The following is a 25,456-nucleotide window of genomic DNA, read 5'->3' as shown; positions in this document are numbered from 1 at the left end:
GTTTCCCAACAGTGGGTGACCTGTGGAAGAGCGTCAAGCTCAGTGGTTAAGAATGTCTGACGCAGCTGTGCGTGGTGGCGAATGCCTTTAATCCCAGCACTTGGGGGGCAGAGACAGGTGGATCACTGTGAGTTCGAGGGGCCAGCTTGGTCTACAAAGTGAGTCCAGGACAGCCAGGGCTGCATAGAGAAACCCTGTCTCGAAAAACCAAAAAAAAAAAAAAAAAAAAGAATGTTTGGCACTCTTCCAGAAAAGCCATGTTCAGTTCCCAGGAACCACACGGAGACTCACAACCATCTGTAACTCCAGTTCCAGGGGATCTGGCACCCTTGTCTGGCCTCTACAGGCACCAGGCATGCACATGGCACACAGACATACGTGCAGGAAAATCAGTCATACATATGAAATAAAAATAAATGGTAACCATCCAAGCCAGATGTGGCAGGACATAGAGAGGACGTCTGCCTGCCAAACTGCCTCTTCCTTCTCTTCCTGTACCAAGAACCCAGTTTTAGCTTTTCTCCTTCTCCTCTCTCTCTCCAACTCTCCCTCTGCCGTACCCTCCCTAGTCCCTACCCCACCACCCTACCAACACCCTACTGAGGTGTTAGGACACTCTCTTCTCATCCCTGTTCTTGCTGTCACCTTCAACAGATCTAGGATAGCGAGAGCAAAATTTAAAATACCTGATATTGGCTGAAACAATGCAATTTGTATGCAGCTCCTTCTTCCTTCAAAATGTCACCCAAGTGGAGTACGGAGTAAGTCAAGGATTTTTGAAGCTCACAGGGCCAAAACCGACTGTCCCTGAACCTGACAGGTATAAGCTCACTAAGGACAAATTAAAGTGTAGGTTCGCTTTCCTTTGGTCATCCAAGGCGTGAACACCAGACACTGTTACAAAAACAACAGTAGATGCATACGTACATTTGAAAATAAATTATTTAGGGAAATGACATGGGAAGTGCTTATCACTCAAATAAATTGTGCTTAATGAAAACTGGACAGGCTTTTATCATACAAAATTCTAAACTAAGATTTCTGTTCAACCACATTGGTTGTGCTCTCAGCATTTAAAAAAAATGCTTGGGAAGTTCACTCAAGGACCTATTATTTCTCCTGTGTGTCTCCACACTTCTCTTTGCTCAACTCTAGTTCTTTCTGGCTTATCAGAGCTCATAAAAGGAAGTATAAACCAGAACAGAAACAAAACAAGTCAGGAAAAATAACCCATAACTATGTCAGAACTATCTATGACATTCTTACACAAGGAGACAACACTGTGCCACAGTCTGCCTTGACTCTAAAATGGAAAAGTCAGAGTCAAAAACCATGATGTGAATACCGCTTTTGGCATGCTAAGGCCAACATAGACAGCACCAACACAGGGAAGCTCTATTCAAAGCAATACGTAAACTGTAGAAGCAAATGGCTTTCCATTGCTGTTTGCTTGGCATAGCCCCTAAGCCAAGGCCCAGAGCAAAGACTTACCCTGGGAAGAGACCCTTGAATAGGGAGTGCTTCTGTACCTGGTCCCTGACCATGCAATCGAGGGAGGCTAGAGTGAAGGGCCTGGCACACTCTAGGGAACAAGAGGCTCATAAGGGAGAGAAAAGGAGATATACTGTAAAGTATTATAACACTATAGATTGTAGCCAGTCTCAAATCAAAAGGATTTAGACACGAGGAATGTAGTCAGCCTCAAATCTAAAGAACCCCGGACGCTTTCTAAATGTTCCTTTCCCCTGGTGATTTAATAATAAACAAATGTACTGCCTGGTCCCCTAAGGACTGCAGAACTATCTGCTTGTATTTTATGGGATTAAGGTCCCAAAAGGGGAAGTTACTAAAAGAATGTATAAAAGATATAAAAGTCAACTCCAAGGCGTGGGGTGTAGCTTAGTGACAGTAGCATGCTCTCAGGGCACGTGTGTGTGTGTGTGTGTGTGTGTGTGTGTGTGTGTGTGGTGACTTCTAGACTTCTGAGCCCATTCACCATACACAAATCCTTGTGCACGGCCAGCTGTCCACAAATGTTTAATAAGTGAATATGTTTGTGGATGACCACATCTTTAGCTACTCACCTGAAGCAGTGTTATGAGGTGCTGGATGTTCTGAGGGAAGGGCCTCAGCTGGTTCCAGAACCTCAAGCCTGAAAGTTCAACACAGACATGCCCAGGAGGCCAGTGCGTGGGTTTCCCTAGGTTTGGGTTAGAATGAGACTGACTAGACTTGAGGAGAATAGCTTTTTTTCAAGTTGGCCAGGAGTTCTGACTGGAAGCCACAGGTATCTAAGTAGTGAAAAAGATGTCACACGAGGGCTTCCTAAATGAACATACTTTGTTTCAGAGACTCTGTCCTAAGAGGAATCTTGTCAGTGGCCAGATCGAGTTAAAGGGCTCCCAGACGGTCGAAAGCAGGCAATCATAAGCCTGCTGCTTGCTCAGAATTCAAAGACAGTCTGAGGACTTTTCACAACATGGCCGCAGTCGGGTGTCAGCTGCCTGAGGTGTGTGCTTTTCTGGGTAGTGTTTTCCTTGGTATTTTATCTTAAAATAATGGCTTCGGGTTTAAATCTGAGACTTAGATATAATTTATTATTCTTTTGGGGCTAAATCAATGCCTGATCAAACGTCCTTAGCTACCATCTCCGCCAGCTAACACACCTACTCAGCTTAGGCCATTACACATTGAACTGGTATTCTTAACTAAATGTTAATCCATGCAAGTCAGAGAGTAGGCCATGGATGAGGCAGAGCAAGGTAGAAAGTCCTGCTCATCTCGTGCCCCTGTTCAGGAGAGAATGTGGAGTGCCATACAGACGAAAATAATTGGCTTTACCATTAATATCTCTTGTTATTTTACAGCAATCTATCTGTGCACGGTAGTGTGTACTTTACATGCATTATAAATATGTACTGTTGGTGCTTCTTTTCACCTGTGATGTCATATCATCTTTACATATAGAGCGTTGAGCACTCCGGCAGTCAGTAAACGCAGGGCAGCCAAGTCGCTTCCATGGGGATGCAATAGAATACAGCATAGAGCTGAGCCATGTCTCTAATAGCAATAACTTAACCAGTCTGACACAATGGCGAAGAAAGGTCAGGCCCACACACACTGCCACCTGTGTATTCTACTACAAAAAGGGGAAACATGTTGTCTCTCATACTCAGACCCTAGCCTGTAATACATGTGTGTGTGCACAGCTGCAAGCGTGGCCAAGGGATGGCAGTATTAGGTGACGGGGAAGGACAGGATGGAGGCACAGGAGCCCTGACTCATGAAAGAGGATATCAAGCCAACCCTGTTTCTAGTTTCAACCCTGTTATAGGTTTTCATTTTAGTGGCAGGTAAGGGCATTTTTTAAAAAAAATGCAATTAATAGCAAAGCGTAAACCCCCAAGTGACACTCCATGACTTCAAGAAGGCCATTCTAAGCGCACAGAAGGTCACAGAGACGCACAGAGTTTGCGACTGAGCAAGTGTTTGAGTGGGTACCCTTAACCTAGTTGTATGATGTTTTTATGCGTGAGCTTATTACAATAAAGTAATTTAATTAATATATAAATAAACTGGGGGGAAACACTCATCCAAACCAGTTATTCCCATATCACTTGGTCTCCATGGAAACCACTTAACTTTTCTCCTATCGCGCGTGTGCGCGCGCACACACACACACACACACACAATATTCATTCACACATTTCACTGTTAATATTTTCTTCATACTTTCTATATAATGGTTATCCAGGACATAATTCTTTGTCATTATTTATGTACCCTCAGAAGTACATAATCCTAATTGTGATTTCCCCACTTTTATTTTAAAGACAGGAGCTCAGTCTGTATCTGAATTTGAAGTCACAATTCTCCTGCCTCAGCCTCCCTAATGCTGGGGTTAGAGGTATGTGCCTGGACACTTCACCTCTTTTTTTTTTTCTAACAATAATCTAAAAGATTTATAAAGTTAATGTGTGACACATTTGTGGGTTGCTATATTTTACACAATGCTCTTTCATACACAGTATCACACAACTGTTCCCAAGGCAGCCCTGTAAGTATAATATATTATTACCTTCCTTAGACTAACCCCCAAAGGTAATTACTGTATTTATTTTTGGTTGTTGTCAGCTCGCAGCTAGAATGCAACCTTTGTATAAACCTAAAAAGGCTGCCTTTCTTGGTTCTTGTTGAATCCACACAGCCTACCACTGAGTCTGGTAGTTCATGTCCCACAAATATTTGTCAAATATATAAATAAGTTCTCTAGATTGCCATGAGCCCATATGGTAGAAGGCAGATAAGGGACCCATGATGAGATACCCATGTACAGTTCAGTAGTCTGTTTGCTTAAAAAAAAAAATGAAGTGAAAATGCTGGAGAAAACTACAGTTTTTACTAAATAAAACTGAGATTAAAAGGGCAGTTCTCTTGGGTATATGAGGAAATCGATGTATATCAAATGTTGAATAACCAAAGTTTCAAGTCTTCCACTCCTACAGGCAAACAGCTTTCACTAGCTCTGGTATATTAAATATTTGCTTAATGAGTATCTCAGAAGGCGGGGTAGGGAAAAAGTGTGGCCATAGTTCAAAGGGCGTTCGGGACTTTAGGACAATTGCTCCTTAATTTGCTTCCAAGTTGATTACAAGCCCTCAATTTTTTTCCCCATAAAGATGACATTTTTACAGGTAAGTCAGTCTGAAACATGTGGAACTCTTCCTAACTTTTGAAGGACAACCAGAAAAAAATAAAAAGACAACTCATTGAGACTGAAATATGTAAATGTTTAATTTTAAGAAGCAGTAACAAATCGTAACAGACAAAATCTCTTGGATCTAAGTGCGGGCCAAAATCTAACTTCTTACACAACAAGCTAAGCTGTAAATTATAATCATTCACCAATTACAGTGAAATTCCGGACTTTGCCCCATCAATCAATAAGTGTTCCAATCTTACCCCTTAGAGATGCCAACTCAAGCCCTAAATATTCCATTTGCTTGAAGCCACCTTAGAAAAAGCCAAATTCCAAGACTTTACTGGTTTCTATTTTACACACACACACACACACACACACACACACACACACACACACCAACAGAAAAAGAATGAGAGTGGAGACAAATCATAGAATCGTAATCGTGAACTTGTGCGAGTGATTAAGTTAAACAGGGCGACCTCTGGGACCCTGCCTGGTCCAGGCAAGTGTACATCTGTCTCCTATCCACCTTCTGTAAACAGTAGGCTAACAGACCCGTCCCTGCACCTGCCCTTAAGCGCCAGAAGTGCAGACTGCTAACTTCAAATGCCTCTTGCAGTTAGTCGATGTGAAAAAAGAAAAAGAAAACAACTAATAAATGACTTTATGCACAACAGGAGATGTAACTATCCTCCAACCCTCCGGAACCATTCATCAAAGCACTCCGGAGTCCCAGGCACAGGGAGGTCAGTGACAGAAAACTAACACAGACAACACCTTGCCTCCCTGGCACAGACACGACCAAGGACAAGGAGTGCCCACACCGGAGGGAGAAGGGGACGACTGGGAGCATGTCCCCAAACCGGCCCGCAGACAAGTGACAACCTCGACTACCAATCCCGGGGGTCTAATTTCCAGCCGACCACCACCAACTGATCCGGGCGTCTCACCTGGTGCCCGAGCACAGTCCTGGCTCGCGGCTTAGGCTGCCAGCCTCCTTCCCTTTCCTGCTCCTAAGGGGCGAAGGGTTGAGGGTGGCAAACGGTCGCAGACCTGGGGCCCAGAGGACGGCGTCCGAGGAGCCGGGGGTCCGGGGAGCCGCGCCCGGGCCCTGCGCTCTCGCGAAGGCTTCCCGGGCTGCTCAGGGGCGCCGGCCCCCAAGGCCGGGCGGCGGGGACTAACCGGGCACCGCGATTGGCCGCGGCCGGCATCGCTCGCCCAGAGAACCGGGCCGGCGGGGCGGAGAGGAAGTGGTGGCTGCCGCCCTGCACCAACCATGTTCGGCCGGCGGGCGAATGTCACCAGGCTCCCAGAGCGGGTCGGAGGGCACGGGGCGGGCACTCGGATCTCCCCACAGCGTCCCCGAGACCCCCCAGGGCTCGACAGTCCCCCTCTGCCCGCCCGCGGGGCGCCGCTCCGTCCCTGGAGGCTCCCCGCCCCCACACCTCGCCCGCTCCGTAGCCAAGGCGGGTCGGGCCCAGCGCGCCAGGCCGGCCCGGGGGCGCCCGCAGGGACCCGGAGGCGCTCTCAGCTAGGCCGCGCCGGAGTGGTTGACCCCTGCGCTCGGAGCCCTCCCAGGACGCGCCTCCCTGGCGCCTAGTGCGCTGGGACAAGTGCAGTGACAAAGCCCGGAGGCCAGGCCAGCCCTGGCCGGCGGGCAGGAGGACGCGACGTCCCTGGCGAGTGGCGGCGGCCCAGCCCCCAGGAAGCCGGGCGCGCCGGCCAGGCCCGCGCCCAGCCGCGCGCGGAACCCGCCCGGCCCGAGTGGCCGCTGGCACCCAACGCTCGTCACCCGACCCCGAGCCCTGCGGGCGAGCGCATTCTGGGACCGCCTTATGGCACCCTTCAAGTTTACTGTGGCCACTGCCCGGACACGGGCATCTGGGGACCGCGGGTGCCAGTCTATTTACACCGGGGACTGCCCGGGAGAGAAGGGCCGCTAGGCACCGAGAAGAACCCGGTTCCCTTCTTCGGACCTGGTGGCGACAGTGTCTGTAAACACACCAAACACACAAACACACTATCTTATTTTAAATGAGGCCCGACTCCAGCGGATCTGCACCCACAACGCACGACACCTGGGGCGCAGAATCACAGAGCAGATCTGTGTCCATGGAGCCACCTCATCGCATCTGCAAATCCAAAAGTGAAATTAAACCTCCACTAACCTCCTCCTCCCTCTCTACCTCCTCCTCCTCCTCCTCGCAGCCTCAGCAGCCCCAGCACCAGCAGCAACAGCAGCAGACCCCTGCTTCCCCTAAAATCAGATGATCCATAACTGCGCCGACTCTTCCTCCAAAAATCGGTATTAATATTTATGAACCCCGGCATTTTCCGTCTGCAAAACATCGTGTCAAAGCATCAGGACGCACATACATACATAGCTCCTCCTGTCCCCCATCAACATGCCCTCGAGAGAAAACACACGCACAGTCACAACTATTATTTGAAAAAATGTTACCTCTCAGTGTGCTTTTTTTCACGCTACCAATACAATCCCGCAAGGTGTAAATGTTGTTAGGGTGTGTAAAATGGAAATGAAAGCCCGTCAGTTGAATAATCGCAGGAGCAAAACTAAAAGTTACTCCCCGGCTTGCCTGAGAACAGTCCAGATCGAAAGCAAAACAAGGAGAGGAAACTGCGAGGAGCCGAGGCTGGAAATCCCCCCACCCCCGCCCTCTGCCGGCCCCGCTCCCTCCCTCGCTCCCCCTCCGCCCTCCTCCCTCCCCGCCCTTCCTCCCCAGTGTTTGTTTCAAGCTTGTGCAACCCGGAGGTGGAGGCAGAGGGAGGGCTCCAGCCGCCAGCCGGGAGGTGCGGAAGTTCGCCGCCGCTGTTCATTGGCGGGCAGCGCGGCTTTCATCATTTCTCAGAAAAGTCAATTTCATTTTCACTTCCCTATGTCGCGGCTGCGGGGAGCAACAAGCGGCAACGCGTGAGTGTGTGGCTCGCGCGGAGCGGCGCTCGCTTTTCGCTCTCCGTGCCGGCTTCAGAAGTGGCGGGCCAGGCACAGGCTTGAGAACTGGCGACCAACTAGTGGCCGAGAAGGAAGGAGGTACCTGACTCTGCACCCTACCTGAAGGCGGAGACCGACCGGGAGGGCGCCCGGGGAAGCCCAGGGACCCTTCCTGAGCCGTGGGTTCAGTGTTCAGAACCACTGTGCTCTGGCGGCTTAGAAAAACTCATCTTGGAAAGTCGCCCGCTGCAAAGGAATGTAGGAAGTTGGCTGAAAAGAGGGCATTACTTGCGCCCTACTTTATTGGATCTCTTACTGGGGGGAGTCCGGGGAGGGGTGCGGTTGAAGGGCCAGCCTGGCATTGTGTGGAAGCTAGGATGATTAGGAAGGCCTTTCCCAGTAAGTCACCCTCCACTGTTTCTTCATGCCTGTGCCATACCTGTTCCTTCCTGCCAGATGAGATGGGCAAGGTTGAGTTTTTCTTAAACTCGGATGCCTTGATTGGGGCTGGTCTTGGAGGGAAAGCTTAAAACGCTGCCAATTAACTTCGGTCCAAGTTCAAATCTGACCTCCTTATTAGCTGGACATCCCTGGCTGCTGCCTTCCACGCTGTTCAATGGCGATAAGAAAGAATGCAAGAAGACGATCGGGTACCTACGACAGGTGCAGCGGCTGTTCTTGACTTATAGGCTGTATTAAGCCAGCTCGCTTGGAACCTCCTCCTCCTCCTCCTTGGTCACCTAGGTTACATTCCATGTTTCTTCCCTGGCTTACAGTTTTATCAGCCTTCTAACAGCCTTCTCTACCCCCCTAGAGAAAGTTCCTCCCTAGCCGACTCTAACAGTGTGTAAACATCTGAAAGGTAGTTCTACCTCGTCTTCATCACAGAATGACTGGATTCCACAGTCAGCAAAAAGGACAGTATCCATGCACCTGTGCAAAGAAATTAGGTGGCATTAAGAACCCCATCTTGTGGCCTCAGAAACAGATCCCTTGTGCACACACTGTCCTTTATTCCTCCCATAATAACACTATGCAGTCCTTGCTTTCATGTATCAATAACCACAAGAGTATACAAATTGCAAAATGGTTGTTTCTCTTTTTCTACCTGGCACCTAAGTTAAAAATCTAATAACCATCAGTCTTTTTTCTTTCTTTCTTTCTTTCTTTTCTTTTCTTTTTTTTTTTTTTTTGTGTGTGTGTGTGTCTGTGGGTGCGTGTGGTACATGGATGCCTGTGTACAAGGCATGTTCTCACAGAGGCCAGAGTGTCTTCGCCCTGTCGTTTCTCTACAGTATTGCTTTGAGACAGGGTTCCTCGCGGAACCTAGAACTAGGCCGGCAGCTGCCCCACAATCTTCATGTCTCTGCCAGCCACAGCTCTGGAATTCGTTGGGCACATAGCCAGGCGTGGCTTTTCAGGGGAGTACTGGGGATTTGAACTCAACTCCCTGTGCCTGCCAGACAAGCACTCCAAGGGCCCTCTTCTGTCTGCTGTTCTTTCCTTTGCTGCTGTTGCTCTGCTGCTCTGCTGCTCTTGTTTTTGTTTGTCCATTTTTAGACAGGATCTTCCTGTGAAGTCCAAGGTAGCCTGGAATTGCAGGCATGTGCTTTCTGTATTTGCTTATTTTCACCTCCGCCCAAACCATTGTCTTCTTGTCCCTAGAACAGGGAGAGGAAGCAAAGAATGTTTCTTTCTGAACTTCTTGCTCATTCCAGTTTGAGTATCTTTTTTGTTTTTGTTTTGTTGTTTTGGTTTGGTTTTGGTTTTTCGAGACAGGGTTTCTCTGTGTAGCCTTGGTTGTCCTGGACTCGCTTTGTAGACCAGGCTGGCCTCGAACTCACAGCGATCCGCCTTCCTCTGCCTCCCGAGCTGGGATTAAAGGCGTGCGCCACCACACCCAGCTCCAATCTCAGTATATTTTATGTACAGGCTCAAGGAGCGAAAGAAACAATGAGGTCTTGTGGGACCAACCCATGTCTCCTTCTTGATATCTATGACAGAAGCTGCCTTACTGGTGGAAACTCAGGGGAGCCAGGCAGGGATGCCCGCAAGTCTCGACTCCGAATCCTAATCCCCTATAGCCATACACGGAGGCTAGTCCTGGAAACCCCATTGCTAGGTGCAGAAAGCACCCCAACTACATGCTTCTCTGATGATTGGCCTCCCATTTGTGTGATTTCACTAGATTCTCTACCAAGAAATGGGCCTGCCTGCTGTGAGTGCCGCATGATCTCACTCTTTCAGAAAGCCATACCTTAGTTATGCATGGTCTTTGGTAAGCAACAAAAAGTTTGCTTGGACTGTTTAGGCTTTCTCAGTTGTCCTCGGTACCTTCCTTCACACAACAGCCATCAGTCCATCCATCCAATTAGTCATATCAGTGTAATACCCCTTTTATCTACTTTATTTTGCTTTGGTTTCTTAATGCCTCTACTTCCCTTCAAAGCCCTGAATGTTAGAAGGTACAGGGATCATAGACCTCTTTAGACTTAGTTCTGACTTGTTAGGGTTGCGTGATTCTTTGGGAATATACCAAACTCAGTCGCAAGGGCATCTAGCAGTCCAGCGGAGCAAGCTGCCTTCTTCTTTTTTCCGCCCATCTCCTCGAGGCCACCTCTCCCCCTACCCCCCTCTCAGATCCTTGTTGGAAGTGTCCTTTGAAGCATCCTTTCTCTCTCTGAGCTCTGATACTTATATCCTCTCCGAGTCCTCAGAATTCCATTAACTGCAGCTGGTAAAGGTCACGCCCCTCTCTGAGCCAGAAGGACACACTTTACAGCTGCGGGCAAACTAAAAGCAGCCACATATATTCCACACTGGGATTAAAAGGAAAACATATCATGTAGAACCCAAAACTTCCCACTACATATCAGTATCCATCCAGTCGCAGCCAGCTGTGTCCTATTCACAGGTCAATGTGACTGACACCCCAGTGTCTCAGGGTAGCACCTTTAGCATAACCTTCAGTCATTGCAGTTCTTGAGAACTGTGCCCAGTCACCCCCACCTTCCTGGGTTCTTCCACACCAATAGACACATTGTTACCCAAGATAAACAGAAACTTACTTCACTTAAAGCCCAATTCTAGTGTTCTCTCTCTCTCTCTCTCTCTCTCTGTCTCTCTCTGTCTCTCTCTGTCTCTCTCTCTCTCTCTCTCTCTCTCTCTCTGTCTCTCTCTCCCTCTCTCTCTCTCTCCCTCTCTCTCCCCCTCCCCTTCCCCTCCCCCCACTTCCTCCCTCTCTCTCTCTCCCTCCCCCTCCCCCTCCCCCCATCCCTGCCCTCAGAATCCATCTGGAGCTTTCAGAATAAAGGTGATTCTGGCTCTAAGACATAAAGTCAGCTTGACATGGTGGCAGACCACCATCCAGCTACACGTGCTGTGCTGCCAGTGCACCCGCCCTGCAAGGCCTACATCCCACCCTTTCAAGCCAGCTGGCTTCCTTTATTTGTAGAGCATCACATTCATTCTCACATTCCTTACTTATCATTAGCCTGGGGCCCAGCACATAAAGAGTCAAATATTTTTTAATTCACAGTTCCTTGCTCCTTTCTCTGAGTTCTTGCAGAATAGTCTAGGCTTTCTCAGAGCATTTGCTTTATGTATCAACTACACTTTAAAAGATTCATTTATTTTATTGTATGTGTATGAGTGAGCTGCTTGCATGTATGTATGTGGACTAGATGTGTGCCTGGAGAGCACAGGAGTCATAAGAGGACATCAGGTTTCCTGGAACTAGAGTATGGTTGTAGGTTTCCATTTGGAAACTGTGCCTAAGTCCATTACAAAAGGAGTAAGGGCTCTTAGCTGTTGCGCTATCACTCCAGACCCCTTTAATAGCAGTCTAATACAAACGTAACTGATTACCATTATACAGAAGTCAGAAAATATAGAGACGTTGAAAGAAAATAGTGTTGCTGAGCGTGGTAGCACACAGCTGTAATCCCAGCATTTGTGAGGCTGAGGGACGCTAATGCTGAGTTCAAGGCAAGCCTGGGCTACATTGGGAGACCTTGTTTAAAAAGAAACAAGATTGAAGATATAGCTCTGTTGTTAGTGTTTTCTTAATGTGAATCTGGCCCGCCACCATGTGCATGAATGTGTTCACACACACACACACACACACACACACACACACACACACACACACACACGGGGCAGTCCTGAAATTTTATCCTCAGTTATAGATCTACTGATATTTGTATGTGCTTCCAATTAGTAATTTTTGAAGTGTGCCATTTCCAATCCTCATCTGCTCATCGTTTCGTTGTGCGGACTGCACTTCCCATCCTCCTCTGGGCTTATGTGATGTCTTCCTGTCCTGTACCACTTCTTGGCTGGCTCCTCTTTTGCTGCCAGCCCCCTAAATTATGGTGTTTCCAAGCATTCTGTCTTCAACCCTCTTATTTTCTCATTTTATATGCTCTTTCTCTTTGGGTGCTCTCGTCCACGCCCAAAGCCTCAGATATCGCTACAGATGGTCCTCAACTTAACATTCCTTCTACTTACAATTTTCCAATTACACAGTGGCACGGAAAGCAACAAGGACTCAGTAGAAACCATACTGAGAATTCTGAATGTTGGTCTTGTCTTTGTTTGTTTGTTTGTTTGTTTTTCAAGACAGGATTTCTCTGTAGCTTTGGCTGTCCTGGCCTCACTTTGTAGACCAGGCTAGTCTTGAATTCACAAAGATCCATCTGCCTCTGCCTCCCAACTGCTGGCATTAAAGGCGTCTTTTCCTGGGCTAGCACTGTGTGATATAATACTTCGTTGCCGTGTTGGGCAGTGGCAGACATCCTTATCTCCTAGTCAACCACAAGGTCACCAGGTGAAATGGCCCCCACCCTGCAACATGCCAGTTGCTAAACCATAGCCTTCCCCATGCTAGGTATATCAAATGCATTTTAGGACGCAGTACTTCCACTTGTGATGGGTTCGTGAGGGTCAAGCCCCTCACAAGATGAAAAGCATCTATATTTGGTGAGGATTTCAAAGTAAAACTCTGAGCTGCACACATGTATTACCTCCTAGATGTTGGTGAGATCCTTATATATTCCAAATTCAGGTCAATGCTCATACTGGGAAAATACAGACAGGGTCTCACTATGTAGCCCAGGCTGCCTTGGAGTCAGGATCCGACTCACACGGCCTCACCAGATCTGGGAGTACAGTCTAAAAGTAAACTCGTAACGTCTCTTCCTACACACATCATTCCATGGAAAGCCAGGAATCTAGGAAACATCACAGTGCCCGCCCACCTCCCCACCCCTCCCACCCCCCCAACCCCCCCCCACGCGCATACACACACACACACACACACACACACACACACACACACACACCTTGTCTGAGCCCCTGAAGCTCCCCTAGATATAGGTGCAGTTTGCAATTTTCCAGGCCCTTAAACTCATAAAACCTAGGATGAATAGCACTGTGTTCTTATGCCTTTGATGAAATGTCACTGTAGATCAGAGATATAAATATGACTCAGAACATCCACAATAACAAAATATTTCTTGGCTCTTTGATCTCACACACACACACACACAAATAAACCTCTGTGGAAAATTAATCAATATAGCAAAATGCAATCTTTTTGGTAGTCTGTGAAAAGAAAAAGTACCATTTGCTTAATGGTAAAATTAGAACATTTTCTCAGAGATTGCACTTTTTCATTTCATCTGCCGCGTGGACACCCTACAGAATCCTCCTGGGCACAGTGACAGTGATGTCTTTCTCATCAGGAGAGTTGAGTAAAGACAGTGGTTCCAATATGAGCAGGCCTCTCTATGAGTAGATCTTCACTAACGGGGGAAAAAACTCGAATATGCACCTCAAAGTGAACCCCTTTTTAAAATGGGCATTTAATGGTATCCTCCAGATAAATGAGAGACTTTAATAACATCATCACTCAATTAGCAAATCTCTGCCAGATGTCCAGAAACGCTTCTTAGCGCTGGCTATCTAGCAGTGAACCAAAGGAATAAAAAACCACTGTCATCTGGGACAGTTTTTTTTTTCTCTTACAGACTAGTCAATCACCATGTTCATTTGCACTGTAGCATCTCAGTCATGGCGGGCAGGGTCATCGCCTCTAGCCATTAGGCAGCCCCTAGAATTGTACATCCCATTTCTAAGACGGGGCAATATATAACTCAGAGACCCTCACCAGACTGTCAGCAAATGCTACAGTCCTGTCTACAGAGTCTCTGCAACCACTTCTGTGCTGGCCACTGGGGGTCTCCTCCATGGTTCAAAAATTCGGGGGGAGGTGGATAAGATGGCTACGTAGTGAGGGTTCTACACTTACTAGAACACATGATCAGTATATAGCTAAGTCCTGCACTGCAAAGAACATTCTGGTTAAGTCCAAAATGAATCAAGACAACCGGGTGAAAGGCCAGATTCTAGCAAAGACAACAGGACTGCAGTGCCCTGCAAAGCCTTGAATGGAGTTCTGTGAAACTGGTAACACGTTGGAGAAGGTTTTGAGCATGTTTGTTCATTGCTCCTATTTCACTAAAAACAGAAACCAAGTTTAGTTTGTTACAAAATCATGAAGAGTTTACATTGGGTAATATATTGCCTAATGCTTAGTAATAAATATTCTGGTGAATAAAAGGGAAACATAACTCTAAATTTTCCAGGCTAGCTCTCCATCCTGTCTGTCTGTCTGTCTGTCTGTCTGTCATTCTGTCTGTCTGTCTGTCTGTCTGTCTGTCTGTCTCTCTCTCTCTCTCTCTCTCTCTCTCTCTCTCTCTCTCTCTGTGTGTGTGTGTGTGTGTCTGTCTGTCTGTCTCTGTCTCTCTCTCCCTCCCTCCCTCCCTCCCTCCCTCCCCCCATCCCACTCTCTCCTCTCCTGTGTGTGATAAGGCTTCTTGTCCGAAGGGAAGTCTTTCAAATTCTAAAACTGCTATGAGTTGGTTTTCAGGATCATTTCCCAAGCTTCTTTAAAGCTAAGTGAAACGTGTCCATAGCTTTAGCTTGACGTCCATCCTAAAGGACCACTGTAATGCCTTTGGGGATTAAGGAAAGAAATTTCAAATGTGCAACCTAAACTCAGCGAAGTGGAGCTGGAGATGTGGCTCAGCCTGTAAAGTGCTTGACGTGAAAGGAAACAGAGTTCAGATCCTCAGCCTGTAATCCCAGCAGGCAAGTCTCTTGATTTGGAGGCTAGCCTGGTCTACACAGAGATCTGGGCTAGCCAGGGCTACATAGTAAGTAAGACCCTGTTTCTAAATAAATAAGTAAGTAAATCCAAGGTCACGTCATGGGTGCTGGCAGCATGTAAACGGCATGGAAAACATGATTTAACCCATAGCATCATTCCCAGTTAAGGATGAAATGCCTGAGCAAAGGAACAAGTTGGGACAGATGCACCAGGAGTCAGAGGCCTGGAATCTTCTGCGAGTTGACAGGAAGAGTTGGGAGGATATGGAATGTGGGGTGGGCAGAGATAGATCAAGAAGTCTGGATTTTATTCTAAGAGCAGTGGGAATTATGGAATCCACCTATGGTTTCAAAAATCATGCAATAAATTTCCAAATTGCCTGTTCAACATCAAAGACGCACAAAGATTTCTTAACTTGCTGGCCTTCTGTAGTAATTTGCAACTGTTCCCTCATTGCCTCTCAGCTGGGAAACATGCTGATCTCCGGTCAGTGTTCTTAATTCTATTTTATAAGTTCTTCAGTCAAAGTTTTCATTTCTGTCTAGCTTCGCCTCTGGTTTCTTTCTTCATGGGCAAATAAAGTGGATTTAGTTAATGACTTTTACAGCATATAACCAAAGCATCTTATGGGAGGGTGGGTGCATACAGACTTGAGACATATACTAGTGTCTGGAGGTTTTTGGATAGAAAATGATAATTTTTCAAGATTGTGTCATGATAAAAAAAAAAACATTCATTCCAGAATTGTAATGGCTCTGGACACATTTGGGTTTTGATTTCTAACATTCTTCAGATTTTTTTTAATGAAAAACTTCTTTTGTAATAGTTTCTAAAATTTTTAAGATTTATTGGCATGTGGGAAACTTCATAACTGAACATCTATTAAACAGTCTTGTTGTGGTTGTTTGTTTGTTTGTTGTCTGTTTTTGAACTTGAAATTATGGATCCTGGTTTTAGACTCCACTCTTTATATTTGTTTTTCAAATTGGGTCGAGAGCAGGTCAAACTGGCCTCATATTTGCTAGCTACTGAGGCTGGCCTCAAACTCTTTTCGGCGTTCCGGCTTCCATGCCTCTATGGCCTCTCAGGCGTCCCTCTGTCCTAACCAACGAGGTTTCCTTTTTAACCTTTTTAACCTCTTTGATACTTTGAAGTTCTGGGCTGGGGAAGAGAGTCTGCTGATTGAAAAGGAGAAGGGAGATAACAGTTACTGTCACACTTATCACTGGAGATAAGGAAGAAAACGCAACCAGCCGTGTTCAAGACACCAGAGAAGACCGAAGGAAGCTTCTGGACCAACCGCGCAAGGCTCTGCAAGCACGGGCACCGCTGGTGGAGTTCCATCAGCGTGAAGCTGACTGAATTCACGCCGTGAGCCCGGCCGTGTCAGGGACACCAACCTCTTGGGCCCATCATTAGTCAAGACAGTCTCAAATTATCTCCATGGTATTTTTCATTTCCTTCCCTGCTGAGGACTTTTCACTGACGTAAGACTGGCTGCGTTATAGCCTCGTGTTCCACAAGGCATAGGGCTGACGCCAGCTTGCTTCCGTGAGGCACCCCGATGGCCCTTTATTTCCTGACTGAGAAATTGGCGGAATCGTATCACTTGCCCTGTCATCTCTCACAGTGCTTACCTCTGATCACATAGACACTTTTTTATTTGTGGATTTTATGTTTGTTACGAACTTAAGTGTGGCAATGGACACTATTCATACCACACATGGAAGATAAAAGAAAATTAAGCTTTCATATGAACACAGTATGAACACCTCAATGGCATCATGAATAAGACCCAAAGGAAATACTTCAAAATGGCAGTCATAGTTATGTTTGATAAGTTAGTTCTTTCTCTTTCTGGCTGGAACTTTCCTATCTGCTCCTCATACCATCTACTTGCCTGATGATTTCCATGTATAATGGAAGTTAATCTTGTCTAGAGCCGGGTGAGGTGGCGCGCGCCTTTAATCCCAGCACTTGGGAGGCAGAGTCAGGCGGATCGATGTGAGTTCGAGGCCAGCCTGGTCTACAAAAGTGAGTCCAGAACAGCCAGGATGGTTACATAGAGAAACCCTGCCTCAAAAAACCAAAAAAGAAAGAAAGAAAGAAAGAAATACTTGATTATAGATTTCATTTTTGTCCATGTAAAATTTGGAATGCTTTTTGCAGGTGGTTTCAGGGATTTAATTCTTGCTACTTTCATAAATTATGTATTAACTCCCTAAAATTTTTGTTTTTCCATAGTGTTTCAGGAAGAAAGCCCTGAATTCCCACATCTAGTATACCATGAGCATGAACACAGTATTTAAGGATTTTTAAAAATCTATGTATCTTCACATTTCATTGAAGATTACTTTTTCCTATAAATGCTTTGTGATTTCTTAGTATTTTCCCCAAAATGTTTGTTTTCAAAATAGTTTGGTTTTAGTCATTTAAATATCCGCTCTCAAAGGAGCGTATGCAGCGTGAGAAATAGATACAGAAGAGCAGAGATTCTGGAATTCGGTGCTCACAAGATATGGAAATAACATCATTCACGGGCTAGTTGGGAACGGTCAAGAGTTCAAAGAAAGCTAATAACAGGTAAAAAGCCTTCTCTAGTTTTTAATTTCATTTCACTCATGTGAAAGTTCAATTACGATGTTCTCTGAAGTCCACTTCAAGGGGCCAACAAGATGGCTTGGCAAGTGGGGGCACATGCCCCCCGGACCTGCCAACCCATTTCAGCCGACCCATTCCTTGAAGCTGCCATGGAGGGCGAACCCTGACTTCTGAGAGAAATTCCCTGACTTCCACATACATGCCATTGCGTACCCCGAACCCTCACATACATCATGCACGCAGGTGCACACAGTAATAAAGAATAAGCTTTTAAAAGATGTTTTTCTATTTATGTGTCCGTGTGTGGGTGCTTGCCATGCATATAGGGGACGTATCTGAGGGAGCCAGAAAAGTGCATCAGGTCTGCTGGAGCTGGAATTCATGGCAGGTGTAATCTGTTGGATGCGCGTGCTGAAAACCAAACTTGCGTCCTCTGCAAAAAGCAGCAAAGGCTCTTAATCTCTGAGCCATTTCTCTAGTCCAAATAACCATGTATTTTAGAGACAGGGTCTTACTAGGTAGCTCTGCCTGGTGTGGACCTCACTGTGTTGACAAGGTTGGCCTCAAACTCAGAGACCCACCTGCCTCTGCCTTCCGAGTGCTGGCATTAAAGGCATAACCCACCATGCCCAGCTCAGATATATAATTGTTTTAAAGTCCATATCAGAGCCTCACAGATGGCTCAGTGAGTGGTTAAGAGTACTTGCTGATTTTGCAGAAGACCTGGGTTCAGTTCCCAGCACCCCCCACGGAGGTTCACAACTATCTATAACTCTGGTTCCAGCAGATCTGACACCCGCCCCTGACCTCCATGGGCGTTAGGTGTCTAGGTGGTACCCAGACACAGATACAGCCAAAACAGCCCTAGAAATCATCTTTAAAGACCACCTTGGTGTCCTGCTCAGACAATGCAATTGCGGGAAGGAAGCAAACAGCTGGTAGAGTTCAGTACCTTCCCGCTCAGAACCTCACAACCCAGTCATCAGATCTGGACAATTACTCACAAGGAGATAGATGTTCCTTTTATTGATGTAACATTCATCAAGCCGGAAGCTAAACAGCCCACAGAGAGGAAGCTGGTTTGGCTTTACCTTTAGCGTGTGTGTGTGTGTGTGTGTGTGTGTGTGTGTGTGTGTGTGTATGCATCCTCCCCCTACCCCAGCTCCTAGCCATAGGCTTATGTGCTGGCAAACTTGGTCCCAGGTTGACACTGGTGTGATTTGGTGAAGCTGATTTGGTCCTAGTTGCCAACTTTAGGAGTTAAAGTGGTTCTTTTGGGACCCTAATTGGTTCCAAATACAATGGGTTGTCATAAGGAAGCAAAGCAAGCCTGTGCCTGGGTCTGGCTGGCTTCCCTGTCATGCTGTGTCATCACTTTCTTGTGTGACTTTCAGCATTAATGCCGTTTGTCCTATTATGATGTGCCTAGAAGTCTTGCCCTGAACCGAACAGTTGCTAGAACCTCCTCTTGCATGAGCAGAACTGTGAGTTAAATAATAAAATGCTTTATTTTTTCATTTCTGTTTTTTTGTTCAGTCTTTTTGTTCACTTAAGTGTAGGTGTTCCAGGAAGCTTTGCACTGTAGAGCTGAAGTTACAGGAGGCTGAGGCACCCACATGCTGGAAATAGAAACTTAACCACTGAGAAATCGCTCCCCACACACACCGCGCCCCCCAATACCTTGTTTTTTTTTTATAAAGTATTGACTGCTGAGTATTCTATCATAGCAGCAAATGCCAACCTCATACAGATAGTAAACGTCATTGTTTTGCAGAGCAAAACGCTGCAAAGGAAAGGTTTGTCAGGGTTCCAGCACGGAGTGGAACATGATCTTAGTCTTAAAGAAGAGCTGAAAAGTAAACAGCAGAGTAATTAAAAAAGGATTTATATGTGCATCATCAATTATTTAATACCCAGCATTTAAAAACCGTGACAGAAGCTTTCAGACTTGTAAAGAGCCTCCACAAAGAACACCGACTTGACAAACTGATTTGGTACCACAGTCCAGTACAGTTAACAGTTTTAAACTAAAGCTATGTTGTTGACGTATATATTCAAAATATTAGTAGAGATGTGAGTGTGGTGTTTGTTTGTTTCCAATTAAAAGTTGGAACTGGGAGGAAGAGACCTGGAGCCAACGTGGGACAGATGTGTGCCTTTAAAAAAAAAAAAAGATCTGTAATACATCTCTTAGCCCCTGAGACCATAGATTGAAAACAGTTTCCTTGTGACACTTCAACTGAATTCCCAAGAATGAAAGGGAAGTGTCACAGTCACCAGATGAATGCCGGAAGATGAGAATTCCTGGGCTCGCTTAGGGCGTTCATTAGTAGACGGGCAGCTGTAATGACAGTGGTGGCCTCGCTCGTGCTCACATTCAGGATGAATGGAAGATTAGCCTCAAGTTATTTGTTAACTCAGCATTTCGCTCACAAGTTACTTTAATTACATGCCCGTGTCTATTCCTTAACAACAAACATCTGGTGGAAACTGAAGAAAATATCTTCTATCCAGATGTTTAGCTTATGGCCATGGAGGCAGAACACCTGTGTACTAAAATAGCATTTTACCAGATGTTTGATATTATATGTCTGGAGACCAGCTCCAGCTCTGGGTACAGGCTGCCACAAGGTGTCCAGGCCACCGTGAGGGCTCCACATAAAGGCTCATTATGCTTACCAAGGTGAGGACAGAAGGACTTTTATAACTCCTAGGCTGTGAGGTACACCTGGGCCTGGTGTCTGCCCTCCTGTACTATTTGTACAAATAAACCTGAAATACAGAAAAAGTAAGTAACCAAATGTTACTATAAGCTTAGCAATTTTGATCTCTCAATACACTTTAATCAGCAGAGTAAGTTTCACTGTGTCATAGGCCTCAACAAACATATTCATATCTTAATGTGGCCTATGCATACATATGCATATCAGTGTATATATATATGTGTGTGTGTATATATACACATGCATGCATATGCACGTAGATACTGTGTGTGTGTGTGTGTGTGTGTGTGTGTGTGTGTGTGTATACAAGGAAGGAGGTATTTATTACAAGTACCGGCTCACATGATTAAGAAGTCTCACCACCTGTCATTTACAACTAAAGACCCCGGGAATCGAACCCCAGACCCAAGCTGGTGGTGGAAATGAGCCTAAGAACCTAACAGGTTCATGTGTATGTGCTGGCCTCAGCCTGAAAGCCTACAGACCAGGAGCACTGTATCCTAAGTTGGATGGAGAAGCTGAATTTACCATTTTCCTTTGTGTTTTATTCTAACCTCCCCTCAACAGATGGGACTATTCTCTACCCCGTCACTGAGGCATATCTCTCTTCTCCAGTCTGCTAATTCAAGAGATAGTCCTTGCACAGAGGGAAAAATAAACAAAATACACTGGTATGAATTCATGAAAACATCATAATGAACCCATTACGTCATATATGACCTTTTTCACAAGAGCCAATGCTCAGCATGCTTTTGTCACCCAAAAACACTACTAGACACACCCAAAAACAATGTGCCTGGAGCACTCCAGGTACCTTTACCTCTGTGAAGTTGATGTATGATCCTGACCATCGTATGTGTGTGCGTGCATAGGAATGTGTGGGGTCATTAACAAAGCTTAAGCGCATGTGTGTTCATTTTCATTATTAACATTTCACTTTTTGTAGATTGACCTCAGCGCCAGCTCTCCCAACTACTTGAGATGGTGGTGGTGAGGGCATCACTGCCACACCCAAGATACCTCATGGCAGCCAAGTGGTGGGGTCAGCTCTCCCACACTCTCATCATCAGGGTTGGCTCACCTGTGCCCCCTCGACCAAGGCCAGCACTTCTGTGCTGCCCAGGAGAGATGCAAGGCCCCATCTCCTGAGTGTTGTAGCCATGAAGGGACAGGGATAGCTCATCTGCTCTCATGACCCCAAGGCTGGCTCTCCCAACTCCCTCCTTCTGTACCACGCTGCCTGGATTTTATTTGATTTTTATATGTCCTAAGCATAAAAGAGCTTTGACCACCAAGCCAGGCATCAAGCTAGGATGAGTCAGGCTCTGCCCATACCTGAAATAAGAACACCACCAACAAGGTGTCTCTTTGCCAGGACCTACTGTGTCTGTTTTTAACACTTTATCCTCCTAGTCAGTTCCTTGAGGGCTGAGGGTCTAATGCCCACTGGGTATGTTATCCTCTCTTCTGAACTATAGGAACAAGCTCTGTTTGTTTGACTGCTTATTTGTTGTTTCATTTTTCAAGACAGGGTTCCTCTGTCTTGGCCCTTTTTCAGGGGACAGATGAGGCAACCCTGATGATGTGAGTGTGGAAGAGATGCCCCCACTACTTGGCTGCCATGAGGTATCTTGGGTGTGGTAGTGATGCCCTCTCCTCCTCCTCACAAGTAGTTGGGAGAGCTGGCCCTGAGGTATGAGAGTGGGAGAGCTAGCTGTACTAAAAACTTGCTTTGTTGACCAGGCCAGCCTCAAACTCACAGAGATCCACCTGACCCTGCCTCCCCGAGTGCTGGGATCAAAGGCAATGTGCCACCACCGCCAGGCTGGGTACAAGTTCTTAACTGGTGTCTCTGTTGCTGCTGTTGTTTCCAAACAGTTGGCTCTGTTCAGATGCACCATAGTGTTATTGAAATATATCAAGTGGTCCACATGTAGTCCACTACACTGTACAGGCAAAGTCTAGCTGAGTGCTTGTTTTTGTATAGATATCCCTTGAAGAAGTATTTTTACATTTTTTTTAAATAGCTGGGGGCGGAGGGACTCAAATGAACAATATTTCAAAACACATGAAGATTATGTGTAATTCACATTTCAGTATCTATAACCAAAGTTGTAGAGCAGCACAGCCGTACTTCTCTGTACATGTCTTGTCCGGGGTTGCCTCTGTGCCCAAATAACAGAGCTGAGCAGCTGCAACCAAGGCTGCATGGCACACAGAGCTTAAAACACTCACCCGTCAGTTCTTTGCAAAAGAAGTTTGCTACCTCTTGCTTCTGCCACACTGGCTTCCTTCCTCTGCCTACAAATCCAGCCTGTGCAGTCCTTCATCCTGGAATGCTGTTTCCAGGCCTTTTTCCTTCTAGAATGTTCTTCTCTAGCATTCCCCATGGGTTTGGTTTTCGTGTGGTCTCATTGAATTTTCACAAAACCATCAGAAAGTCACATGACCGGAATGCATGCCTTTACACCTAGGGATGTGTTTCTAAATCCTGGATGGAGAGGTTCGGTTTGAGATTTTTTTTTTTTTAATTCCTCCCCAGCAGTAGCCAGGGAATGAGGTGCTCTTGTGAGAGCATGGTTGGCTCTGAATTCCATTAGCGTGGTGGCACCTTCTGCAGAGAGTGTGAACTGCTGTCCCCTCTCACACGGAACACACATGTAAAAGCTGAAGGAAAACACAGCATATTCCAAGACCCAGATTTTTATGTTTTATAAAAAGAAATAAGAAAAAAAAAAGAAATAAGATAACAAGATACCAGATGCCAGATATTAGATTATATGAGGTTTATTAAGTGAGCATGGGGAGAGAAGGAAAGGGGGAGGAGAGAGAGAGAGAGAGAGAGAGAGAGAGAGAGAGAGAGAGGAGAGAGAGAGAGAGAGGAAGCGGGGGGGGGGGGGGAGACTAGGGGCGTAAGAGAGGGAAGAACAAGGTGGGCCTATCCTTTTATATACTGGGCAGGGCCACGCCCCTATGGCAGGTAAGCAATGGCATCACAGGTAGGCAGACTGAAGCAGAATTCTAACATTCCTCTCTTTTCCTATAATTAAACAATGAGGAACGCTGGATTGTTTTTATACAAGGTCAGTTAAAGTATATAAATGTAGATAAGGGAGAAAAGAGAGAGAAAAGGTAATAGCAACAAAGTGTCCAGATGATATGGTGAAGGGGAAGGGAAAGCTCTGTCCTGAAAGTTCAAGGTAGAGGGCAGGCTATGTCAGCCACGCCCTGCAGCAGACAGGGACTGAGGTGTGCTGGGAGAACCTGGAGCTGTTTGTCCCAGGCCTGGAGCACACCATTTCACCCTTTTGTAAATGGATAAGGGGTGAAGTAATCATCTTAACTGCTTCCTGTAGACAGTGGGGCGGTGACAGAGGGTCAAAAGGCTGAAATGTTGGCCAGGTTCCGGAAAAACAGGCTGGTGCATTTGCTATCCAGGGTCTGAGAACATCTGGGAGTGGGAGGGACAATGCAGGTCCAGCTGACATGATCTGTGAGGTAGGACTGGAGCAACTGTATAATCTAATATCTGGCATTTGGTATCTTCTTATCTTATTTCTTATTATAAAACGTAAAATTGGTGCCTGAAACCCGAAACGGTTAATCCAAAGTGCCAAATCCCTCTCTCTCCGTACTTTTGCTGCTTTCCCACTTCCTGCTGCCTGGCCGGAGCCACCTGTGAGGAGGCCTTCCCAACCAGCTTTTCAAGACTGCCACTGAGACTGTGATTCTAAAATGAGGTAAATTTCTACTGCTTTGTTCACTTCTGTTACCCAAAGCAAAGCACATGTGATTCACTCTGCCTCATGGCTGGGCACCCCCTCCCCCCAAGGGCGCTGTTTGAAATGAACCCCGGTGTGGACTAGTGGACTGCCAGACCATCTATTATTGGTAAACAAATGCCCACAGAAGAGTGTGACCAATTTTGTGTTCCTGTGGTGCAAGTGACTCTGAGCTGGCCGCTTGCAGGTAACTCTCTGCCTATCGCTACACTGTACCAACTAGCCTCTCACACCCTACACCCCACCCCACCCCACCCCACCCCTCCCCCAGGGGCGCATCTCAGGTAATCCTCCTGGTTTGGGTTATTCCTCGAACACTGCACTCAGCCACCCTGACTCACTGCAGCCTGATAGCATTTTCAAATCTGCCGGCGAAGCGCCATCCTTAAGGGCAACCACATCACTAGCCGCCATCTTTAAGGACAACCATGTGACTGCTGCCTGCTTCCTGGCATGGCCCCAACCCCTCCTCCTTTCCCATAGCGGGTCTAGGGGGACAGCAGAGTCAGGAAGGGTGCATGTACAGTCTCTACACTCGGGGTTTTGCCTGCCTGCCGACAGGCCAGAAAAAACCACGCTCTGCACTCAGTGACTGGCTCCAGGCCCTAGAGCCACTGCTAGTTGTGCTAGTTCACTAAATTGTGGGCTAAAAGAGTCAAATATGCCTGGCTCTCAACTAAAAATAAAAATTGTCTCTGATTTCTTTTTCTGCCCTCAAAAAATAAAAATCAAAATAAGATGTACAATTGTTTATTGAGTGTGATGTTTAGACCTTATATAAAACTTAACCTCTGTTTGCCTCCTTTTAGATTTAAAAAAAAAAAAAACCAACAAGTGTCATTTTATTATACTCTGGTTCAAAATGTTTCTTATTTCAAGGTTATAAAGGTCTATTTCAAGATTATTTTTACCCTGATCCAAAATGTTTTTATTTCTAAATTATGTCTTTACTAATTCCTAGACAAGTAAATAAATGCTATTCCTCCTGTCACCCGCAGCTACCCTAAATTCAACTGTAGGCTTCCTGGCTAGTGGGTTTATATGATTTTTTAAATTACTCTATAATGTTCTGCTGTATTAATAATGTCCATTTGTTTACAATGCTAAAACTTGATTGTTATGCTCTACCTTCATTCTCAAAGCCTAAAAATCACTGCCTTAAAACATGTTTGGTTAGCTGGGTGGTGGTGGTGCATACCTTTAATACCAGCACTTGGGAGGCAGAGGCAGGTGACTCTCTGAGTTCAAGGCCAGCCTGGTCTACAGAGCAAGTTCCAGGACAGCCAAGGCTACACAGAGAAACTCTGACTCGAAAAACCAAAAGAAAAAAGAAGGAAAAAAAAAGTTTGACTTTATTTTCTAAAGAAACTGTTCTCTCTGTGTTTATGTTTTTAAGGCTCCAACTTAACAGGGATAAAACTTAAACTCCTAGTCTTAAGTCTTTAGTTGTTAAGGTATTATAAATGATCAAATCCTTTAACATGTTCAAAAATGTATTTTTAGTCGTGCTGAGAACCAATGTGA

At 46.0% G+C, this 25,456-nt stretch overlaps 1 protein-coding gene across 2 annotated transcripts in view; it reads right to left on the bottom strand.

The window, feature by feature from the left end:
* The window catches only part of IRF2 (interferon regulatory factor 2), a 109,099-nt gene extending 101,745 nt beyond the window's left edge, over positions 1-7,354 (bottom strand). Inside the window, exon 1 of one of the 2 annotated variants that reach the window (XM_084758967.1) lies at positions 7,164-7,354. The gene's annotated coding sequence lies outside the window, so the exon portion shown is untranslated. Of the gene's footprint in view, positions 1-5,652; positions 6,005-7,163 lie in introns of those variants that run through there. The other variant, XM_084758968.1, reaches the window with a different exon arrangement.
* Positions 7,355-25,456: the final 18,102 nt, after the last annotated feature.

Source organism: Acomys minous (assembly GCF_964271855.1).
Source record: "Acomys minous genome assembly, chromosome: 15".
Lineage (NCBI taxonomy): Eukaryota > Metazoa > Chordata > Mammalia > Rodentia > Muridae > Acomys > Acomys minous.
The sequence above is the reverse complement of the archived record's forward strand: the minus strand, read 5'-3'. Positions and strand labels throughout refer to the sequence as shown.